The sequence below is a fragment of the Ovis canadensis genome, chromosome 8 (assembly GCF_042477335.2).
Source record: "Ovis canadensis isolate MfBH-ARS-UI-01 breed Bighorn chromosome 8, ARS-UI_OviCan_v2, whole genome shotgun sequence".
Taxonomy (NCBI): domain Eukaryota; kingdom Metazoa; phylum Chordata; class Mammalia; order Artiodactyla; family Bovidae; genus Ovis; species Ovis canadensis.
The window spans coordinates 70,923,090-70,933,232 of record NC_091252.1 but is presented as its reverse complement, the minus strand read 5'-3'; the positions used below and the strand labels follow the sequence as shown (position 1 = coordinate 70,933,232).

Below are 10,143 nucleotides of genomic sequence, written 5' to 3'. Positions count from 1 at the left end.
ATATCTGAGGTTATTGATATTTCTCCTGGCAATCTTGATTCCAGCTTGTCCTTCTTCCAGCCCAGCGTTTCTCATGATGTACTCTGCATAGAAGTTAAATAAGCAGGGTGACAATATACAGCCTTGATGTACTCCTTTTCCTATTTAGAACCAGTCTGTGGTTCCATGTCCAGTTCTAACTGTTGCTTCCTGACCTGCATACAGGTGTCTCAAGAGGCAGGTCAGGGGGTCTGGTATTCCCATCTATTTCAGAATTTTCCACAGTTGATTGTGATCCACACAGTCAAAGGCTTTGGCATAGTCAATAAAGCAGAAATAGCATGTTTTTCTGGAACTCTCTTGCTTTTTTGATGATTCAGCAGATGTTGGCAATTGATCTCTGGTTCCTCTGCCTTTTCTAAAGCCAGCTTGAACATATGGAAGTTCACGGTACTTATAGTCAAAAAAATTCCATTAAGGTATAGCAAGTAGACAGCTAGAGTTCACTTTTCACTTTGTGGGATAGGCTTAAGAAATGATTCTTAGTTGAATCCACACACACAAAAGTGCACACACTTGCCTTTCACTATCTTTGTGAAATTTTCCATGAGCATCGATTCCAGCCCCACAGTACACTCTGAAATATTCAGGCAGCAAGATATCCTGATAACTCATGTTCAAGAGGGAATAGCCCTTGGTTTAGCCACATATACATCTTCTTCTTTTTAATGATTAGGTATAGCTTGAAGTTACAAACCACAACCTGATGTGTTTGGTTATGTATTTTAAAGATCTGTATGAAAACTCATTAAATCTGGTTTTGTGTGTACATATGTTTGTGTGTTTCTGTGTTTTTTTTGTTAGTGTTCTCTTTCTGTGTAGGAAATATAAGTATATGGAAGAACCAAACTGGTTATATTTTACAGAATATTAAGTAAAACTTTTGAACCATCAAATTACTCATTTGAGAAATTCATTCAGTGAAGAAAGATTTATGGAGTACTTTTATGAGTCAGATGCTGTGGTCAGCGCTGTGAATACAGTAAAGACAAAGCTATGTGGTGGTCTCTGTCTTTGTGGGCTTTCCAGATTTAAATGGGAACAAACATTAACTAAGTAACCAGGCATATGACTAGGTAATTACAGCTACAAGCGCTATGAAAAAAAGATTGGGTACTTTGAGAGCATTTCATAAGTTGTTCCCAAGTAGCTTGAGGTCAAGGAAGGTGTCCCAGAGGAGATGATATTTGAACTCATATCTGATGGTCAGGAAGAGTGTCAGATGAGGGAAAGAGAAGAGCTTAATTTCAAGGAGAAAACTGGCACTCTAGAAGGACAGGGAGGCCAGGTAGCTGGAGGGTCAAGGGTGGAGGGAGACTGGTGAGCCATGAAGGTAGAGAGGAAAGCCCAAGCTGAGTCCATGGAAAGAATTTTGCTCTTTATCTTAAGAGCAATTGGAAAGTCTATTAAGGGTTTTAAGCAGGGGATAACATGATCCGATTTACACTTTTAAGAAAATTACTTTGACTGGAGTCTGGAAAATGGATTAGATTAGGCAAGAGTGCCTGCCGTCCTGGAGAGGCAGTGATTAGACTATTAGGAGCCAGTCTCTTGGTTGTAAATTGGGGACATGGAGGTGAGTAGAATATTATCTCATCTCTTCAAGAGTACATGCTGTGGGGAGTCAGACTTGTAAACAGAGAATGATGATACAATGTGGTAAGTTTCATATGAAAGGTGATTAAAACACATTATGGGGACACAGTAGATAGAGCAATAATCTTAAGTTGGAGGATCAGAGGAAGCTGCAAAGAGTCGCCTTTATGTTGGAGGCAGGGACCCAGATCCTTCTATCCCAGGGCTTTGCCTTTGGAAATTCAGTGTCTTCTGCATCCAACAGGAACCAGAATAAGAATAAGAAGGGGAGAAGGCATTGTTGTTGTTCAGTCAGTAAGTTGTGTCCGACTCTGTGACCCCATGGACTGCAGCATGCCAGGCTTCCCTGTCCTTCACCATCTCTTGCAGCCTGCTCAAATTCATGTCCATTGAGTCAGTGATGCCATCCAACCGTCTCACCCTCTGTCACCCTCTTCTCCTCCTGCTCTCAATCTTGCCCTGCATCAAGGGCTTTTCCAATGAGTTGGCTCTTTGAATCAGGTGGCCAAAATATTAGAGCTTCAATTTCAGCATCAGTCCTTCCAATGCATGCCGGATTCTTAAAAATTCTGTTCTGAGAGTGCCAGACATCATTTCTGCTCACATGACATTGGCAAGAGTTAGTCACATGGACATCGCTGGGTGAAAGGGAAGCCAGGAAATGTAATCCTCGTCTGGGTCAACAGCCAGTGGAAATATTGCTGGACAGAAGGCCATCTCTGCCACACATACCATCCATTTATTTGTCTAGTGTCAGTGTCTGTTTGTTAGAATGTAACTGCTATGGAAAAGGGATCTCTTTCTGTTTCTTTCCCTCTTGTAACTTTGGGACCAACAATGGTTTTTGGCTTCAGGGAGGTCTCCAGTGAATATTTGTATTTGTTTTTCTTTAGTTTTGGAAGACCATAGATTGGAACAGCAGTGGGGTGATTGTTGGTGTGCCAGTGGGGGCTGAAAAGATAGAGTCAGATCATGAAAGACCATGGCTATGTATACTCGTAGCCAGAAAGAGCAAGGGCTTCCCTAAAATGCACTTATGCCCAGAACTCAGGCAAGTTGGACTAGAACCAAAGCCCTTGGCCCCCTGTGTGTGTTTTTTTTTTTTTTTCCATAAAACCATTTGGACAATAGTTGCACAACAGGAATTTCTCTATTGCCATCCTGTGGCTTTGTAGATAAGCAGTAGTGAATCAGCCAAAACCCAAAAATGTAATTCTGTTTGATTTAGCTGCACTTGTATACACACAGCCTTCGTTTCTCCATGGGAAAGTTTTACTTGTGCAGTCGACTGCGTGTGAAATCTGTGGCATCATTCCAGATTATTTCTTTGGTTTTTTCCTCTCCATGTTCTCCTAATGTAGGCTTGATCTGTTATTACACAAGTAAGTGTAAAGCATGAAGTACCATCCATGCACTTTGGGCTGAAGTAGACAGAGGAGTGAGTTCAGACTTTCAGCTTAGCTCTCAGACTCCTATGTATCCTCTCTCAAGGTTACCATTTCAGACAAATGCTGAATTGCGTGGACTGTGTGCTTGATGTAGTAACTCATGTTGGGTTCCTTTGAAATACAGCATAACCTTGATGTCACGCTAAGAGAAGACACACGTATATTTGGTCAATATGTGGCCTAATATTCAGATATTTGGAAATATTACATAACTGACTGAACACTAGTTATGTTGACATAGTGTTTGTACTCTTGTAAGTACTTTTAATTGGTCACATACACCTCTTTGCATCATAAAAATCACCCATGAGATGTGCCCTTTAAAATAGGTTATATAATATGAAAAAAATCACAGTATATATACATGACTGGTTTTACAAAATCTTTTATTCAAAACTAGAAAGTGTGCTTATTAGTTGAAGAACAACCAGTCCAAAGGACTTGTCCACCAAAACAACGGGTGTGTGGCTGCCACGATGCATCATGAACTATCAGAGGTGGAACCTGGTAAATACATAATCAAGCCCTGTAGCTCTTACTCTGCAGTAATTTTGTTTGAAAGACCAAGACATGTTAGGTTCAATTTATTTCCTTAAATTATTTGCATCTTGGAGCAAGTTTTTTCTGAAATATCTACATGGGCTTTGGGACATCATATGATGTTTACTGTATAATTGAAAAGTAACTACTTCTATACCCCGTGGAGACAATGGAAACAGTGTGAAGCCCCCTTATCCTAGGATCCTGGGAGTGTGAGGACATAACATTTGGAGCTAAGTGGAATGGAGCTTTGGATCATGATTATCTTTGTTGCATATTATCTTATATGACTGCCATACAAACTGGTATTTATCTACTAATTAGAGGAGAGATAAAGCCTAAAGGTAGGGTGGATGAGGACATTTTTTTTTCCATTTTATTATTTTTTGGGGTAGTATTTTTCTTCCTCAAAACACCAAAATACCCTTCCCCCCAAAACAAAACCCCACAAAAAACAAAAAACACATTTAGAGTAAGTTAGCAATTTCTCTGAGTTAATTCATTATAGGGAAGATACTTGTATCTCCTAAGAGCTATGACTATCATAACTGCCTTTCAGAAATCTATTGATAATGTATTTATTGATTTTTTGAATTTTAAATGCTAAAAAGCAATCTAGTCATCAGGTGGGGGATGTTTCCTATCTCTTAGTTTGCTAGGGCAACCATAACAAAGTATCACAAACAAGGTGGTATTTAAACAACAGAAATGTATTGTCTTATAGTTTTGGAGGGAAGAAGTCTGATATCAATGTGTCCGCAGAGTCGGTTCCTCCTGAAAGCAATGAGGGAGTCTGTTCCATGCCCCTCCTCTTGTTTCTGGTGGTTTGGTGGCAGTCTTTGGCATTTCCTTGGTTTATTGGATCACCCCAATCTCTGCCTTCCTCCTCATATGTTATTTTCTGTACATGAATGTGTGTCCGAATTTCTCCTTCCTGTAAGAACGCTAGTCATATTCGATTAGGGGTCCACCCTGCTCTGGTGTGACTTCATCTTACTAATGACATCTGCACATTCTGAAGTCTGGGGTTAGGACATCAGGATATGAATTTTGTGTGGAGACAATTCATCTCCTAAAACTCTCCAAAGAGTGATCCTGGAGAAAGGGGAAGAGGAACATCTAGTAAGTGAAACTTATATTCTTAACGCTGTTTATAGAAACCTGATTTCATTTTCCTAGGTGGTTCATATTTACCTAAGAAAGTACAGGAAGCTCCTTCAAGTTTCCCTCCCCCATCAGACTTGATTTCTGCTTACATTCATAAAGGATAAAACATTTACCCCACAACCAGCCCAGCAAGTGTACATGACATGGGGATGAAATGAAACAAAGGTTGTTGCTATAATTTGAAAAAACTGATGTTGTGTCTCCAGGGGGTAGTGTTTTCTTTTTTATTATTACTGTCATAAGAGTCAATAGTTCCCTGATGGGCTGCTTATAAAAATTGCCTTGTACTTGGTGTTTATGGAGACTACTGACTCAGTAGGTCTGCAGTTGGACCTAGGAAATATTTACTTTTAATGCTTTCCAGGTGATTAGCCAGATTTGGAACTACCAGTCTTGGAAAATTTCTTCTTTAAGAGTGAGCACTCTCAATAATGTATATTTAACTTTGTTATTCACATGAAAGAGAAAATATTGATTGATGGTTCCAATAATGGCACCATCTATTGATTTTAGGAAGGCAGTATGTGTTCAGTGGGTGTTCCTGGATTTGAATTCTGATTCCATATATAACTTTTAATGCTTGTATATCCACTTAATAAATTTAAGTTGGGGCAGGTAACCTTTCTGAGCTTCAATTTCATTATCTGTAAAGTGAGTATAATAATGCCTTTCTTGCAGTTTTGTTGGGAGAATTAAATTGGATAACTTAGCAAAGCCACTGGAATTAAACAAGCCTTCATTAAAAGGTCATTTCTTTCTTAGTCTTCTAATACTTTAATTTATATTGAGTCACTATCTTTAAATTTCTGTAAATGAAAAACAGTTAAAATTGATTAACTGGAACTATACACAGTGTTCTCCTTTGCTCTGCCTCTTATCTTTTTGATAAATTTCTTGGATTCAAAGATTTGAATGTGGAATTAAGATTGCTAGATGTTTTCAGAATACACCAAGTCCTAATAGCACTATATTAATTTTGTGAAAGAGTGAAATGTTGGCAGTATATCCTGAATTTGAAGCAAATGGGTGAGCTAAGAAAAATCCATTGCGATGAATGACCCATTAACTTGTGAAGCTTGGGTACATGCTGCAGGGCAGGACAGATCTGAAAGCACTGGACCATGATATGGTTAAGTATTAAACTTCGAGTAGTATGTAAAAGAGAACTCCATTGCATTCCTGTGGAATGTTTTAAGTAAGCATTTGGCTTTTAAAGAGTCACTGTTATTAATGAATGGCCTATCTTTCCTCTTTAGACTCTTCATGGTATTGGGCTTCCAACACTGACAATGGTATCCTAAGAGTTCTCAGAATTGAAAAAAAAATAGTGGAAAATGGAATGGAAGGGCAAGATTCATTTGAAATTGGCTGCATCTTAGAGACAGCATTAGCCTTTTAGTTGCTGAATCTAGTCTCCTTTCAAATTAGTTCAGGTACATTTTGAGGTGTCCGATTTGCAAGTCTAAAAAAATTCTATTTGATTTTAGTTTCTTCTATGCACATTAATGGCAGATGTTAGCATCTGGATTTAGATTTCTCTGACTTTTGAGATCTTCTATACTCTTGCATAAAATCACACACAAAAAAACCCAGGAAGCTTATCCAGAACATGGACTAGAAACTGTTCCATTCTTGATAGTGAGTTAATTATTATTTGGCTGGAAAATGTCAAATATTGTAGATACTTCTATTTTTATTGGTTGGTTCTAAGCATGTCTTTCAAAAACTGCTCCATCTTCTTCTATGTGATCCATAATAATGGATGTGACTGCACTATGCTGATGGATATTAAAAGTGTCATTAGATTTTTCTTCAGTTAGAGACAGACTGTCAGTTAGAGATAAACTTCAGTTAGACACACACAGAGATGACCTTTCATTTACACTGGTAGATAAGAGTAAAGGGAGAAGTTTTCTAAAAAGAAATGGGGGAATAAAAAATCCCACAGAGAAAGGAGCAGATCATCTTTGTAAGAAGACTCTGAACTGAAGCAATTTTTTCCCTCTTTAAATCCACAGAGACAAGATAAACAGCACCTTTACCTATGCTATCAAGGGTTAAGCAGGTATTGAACCCAGACTCTAAAGCAAGACAATATTTTTTACTGACAGTGCTGGCCATTGGAACTGCAAGACCAGAGGAAGGTAACAATGTAAGAGAAGTCCTGGAATGAAATGGATCAATGTGTGGTTTCTGTGTATTTCAGCCAGAATAAATGGGAGTCAGCAACAGGAAAGAGAAGGTTGATCACTGAAGACTTTGACCCTATCGAGTCCAGTCCAAGGTGGGGCTCTTTGGTTGACCAGATAGCCTGACATTTTGTCTTTAGGTAGAAAGAGCCAAAGGCAATGCTTCTCAGAGAGGATACAAAGAAGAGAGCTTGAGGGGAACTGAGCCCATCATAAGGTAATAAATATATGTTGAGCCAAACCATCGACCTAACCAGTAGCCAGAATAGCAGAAGCACTTTTCAGGGTCAGGCTCAGACATAAAAAATGTGGAAACTGGGGCACTTATAGGTTATCCACATCCCAAGGGTTAACAGCATAGATTGGAGATGAAAGGACATATCTAAGAAGAGGTCCTTGAGTTTTGATTTTAGATACTCATTAGCTTAGAAAAGTCAGGGTTTAATTCTCTTGATTTTAGAAAAAAAGAATTACTGATTAAACAAGACCATGGTTGCTCTACCACTCGACTGAGCAAATACTGGGAAGGTTGCAAAGGCAACTCTTTGCAATGCAAATTGGTGTCATGGGAGACTTTTGCTCAGATGTCTGTTATAAAATGCCTGTGAATGTCTGTGAAATTATTCTATGGCTGTGGCGGGGAGAGGTTTCCATAACTTCTAGGCTTTATGGGTGGAAATGGTACTCTTAGGTTAAGTGTCATCTGGGAAATTATTTTGTATTAGTCCCAAGAGAAATAGGTTTTCTGCTACAACAGCTCAGTGCTTCACTGTTGAACTGTTTCATTCATTCCTACACTCAGCATTTAACCGTGTCCAGCAGGAATGGTGCCTTCATGTGCTTGACGACTGCAATTGCACTGATTGTTTCCTGGTGACTAGACATTTAATACCATCCAGACAGGGACAGAATATAAATATGATGGCAAGTTAGAGATGAAGTCTTCTCTTCTTAGGATGAAGGATTTTAGAAACATAACAGCATCAATTATTTCTATGAAAAGCTACAACATAAAAAGCTGTCTTCTAACAACATGATTTGAAGAAAGAGATTTATTTATAGGTTACCAGAGCTTATGATACAGCTGCACAATTCATCTTTTCACAAAGAAATTTCAGAAGAATCTGTCTCATTTTGAGTTTCTCCACATCCACAGAGGGAGGATCCATCTTACTTTATATTTATTTTGTGAAATCTTTCAATCATGCAAAGCTTTTCTATATCTATGCTATGCTATGATGAGTTTTACCTCAAAATACCTCCCAGGACTCCCTTGTAACATTAAGCCAAACACTTGAAAGCAGTGTCAAGGAAAAATAAAAAAAAAAACAAATTGTTTAAATTCTCTCTCCTTTAAAAAAAAAAATTTGGAAAGCATCAACCTTTACTGGCTAAGATCAGAGCTTGTCTTGCCTGGTGTAGCAATCGCTAGTGTTTATTGTGGCCTACAAGGTGCTAAATGCTTCACACCTATTAAATCATTTAATCCTTGAAGTAACCCGGAGAGATCAGCACTGTTTCCTTCCCTGTTTTTCAGATGAGGACCCAGAGGCACAGAGGACAGGTAAAGTGACCAAGGTCTCAAAACTTGCAAGTGCGATTTTGGCATATGAGCTTGAATAATGCAGCTCCAGAATTCATGCTCTTGACCACTACCCTAGGTTAGAAGAAGCAACAGGGCCAAAGTGAGTGGCTATGAGCCAGTTGGCTTCTGCCTCTCAGGTCTGGATCTATTTCCAGTCACTGTCTCAGCCTTGTTGAACATGAGAAGCAAGTTATAGATAAAATGTAAGAACTGAAATGACACACAGTGTTCTTAGTATTCTCCGGTCAGGGGCTCTAGGGTGCAAGTGTACTGGGAGCTAAAGGCAGGGAGAGGGCGAAGGCAGAGAACAGGAAGCTACTTAACTCAATGGGAACTCCAGATTATGACAATAGAAATGTGAGCTCTCGCAATGTAATAAATTACAGGCCCGCTTCTTAGCTCATTGACTTATCTCTGACTTACTAGTACTTTCAAGTTCACCCTGGTGGTGGCTGGGAGGGATGCAGTGAGAGAGAGAGAGGGAGGGAGAGAGAATTAATAACTGGTATCTGATATTGGGGGGCTTCCCTGGAGGCTCAAACAGTAAAGAATCTGCTGCAATCAGGGAGACGCTGGTTCTATCCCTGGGTCGGGAAGATCCCCTGGAGAAGGGAATGGCTATCCACTCCAGTATTCTTGCCTGGAGAATTCCTTGGACAGAGGAGCATGGTGTGCTATAGACCATGGGGCTGCCAAGAGTCAGACATGATTGAGTGACTAACACTTACTTTTCATATCTGATATTGGGATGAATTCAGATCAGGTCTTTTCAAGAACAGAGATGTGGGAAATCCTGGTGGAATGGCAGAACTATAGAACATCTTTATTTTTTAGATTTAAGAAAGTTGGAACTAATCTTTGGGTGACTTGAGATAATTTTGGTAGGCATAGAAAAGTATGAGATGAGCATAGGTCAGGGTGAATGTGTTCGGTGTTAGAAAAGAGAGAGCGCTGGCAGTTGGCATTCACCTGGAGCCAGGCTCCCAGCAGCAACCTGCTAATGTTTAAAAAGGCTGCAGCCAGAGAAGCTTCTCCCAACAGAGGGCTTTTTGAACTTCACTGTGTAAAGAAGGGCAGAGAGCTAAGAAAGAAATGCATCTCACCAAAATGAGGCTTTCAGGTGTCTGCTAGAGATATCCAGGCCAGTCAGTAGGTATGTGAGCTTCGTGCACATCCTCAGCTGACATGAATCTCCTTGAAGGCTCAGCTAGCATCCTCAGAAGACTTCCTTGCCTAGACTGGTTGCAAGGATATTTATTTCTATCTTGGTCTCTGAGTGCAAAGTAAAGCCTGTGTTTCTTTTCATCACCTGCACAGCAAACAGACTTCCAGTGGCAATGACTTCTCTACATCTATGTGTCCAGCACAGGCTACCTGCCTCTCACCTTCATTCACATCAAAAGAAAATTTTCTTTACTCCAGCAGACTTTCATGTGACCTACAAGATGTTGGGCTCAAATCTGGCAAGCAGGTTCCCAAACAGCCTGACATCACTAAATAAAAAAAGTCAAATATTTATTTTATTTCTTCATTAATATCTTACAATGTTTACCTTTTGCCACTCGGGTTTTAAATAAAT

General features: G+C 39.5%; 1 long non-coding RNA gene across 1 annotated transcript; it reads right to left on the bottom strand.

The window, feature by feature from the left end:
* Positions 1-3,452: 3,452 nt before the first annotated feature.
* LOC138445350 (uncharacterized) lies at positions 3,453-9,984 on the bottom strand. The gene is made up of 2 exons (XR_011258822.1): positions 9,668-9,984; positions 3,453-4,718 (listed from the first exon to the last, which is right to left on the bottom strand). It is a non-coding gene; the product is annotated as an uncharacterized lncRNA (long non-coding RNA).
* Positions 9,985-10,143: the final 159 nt, after the last annotated feature.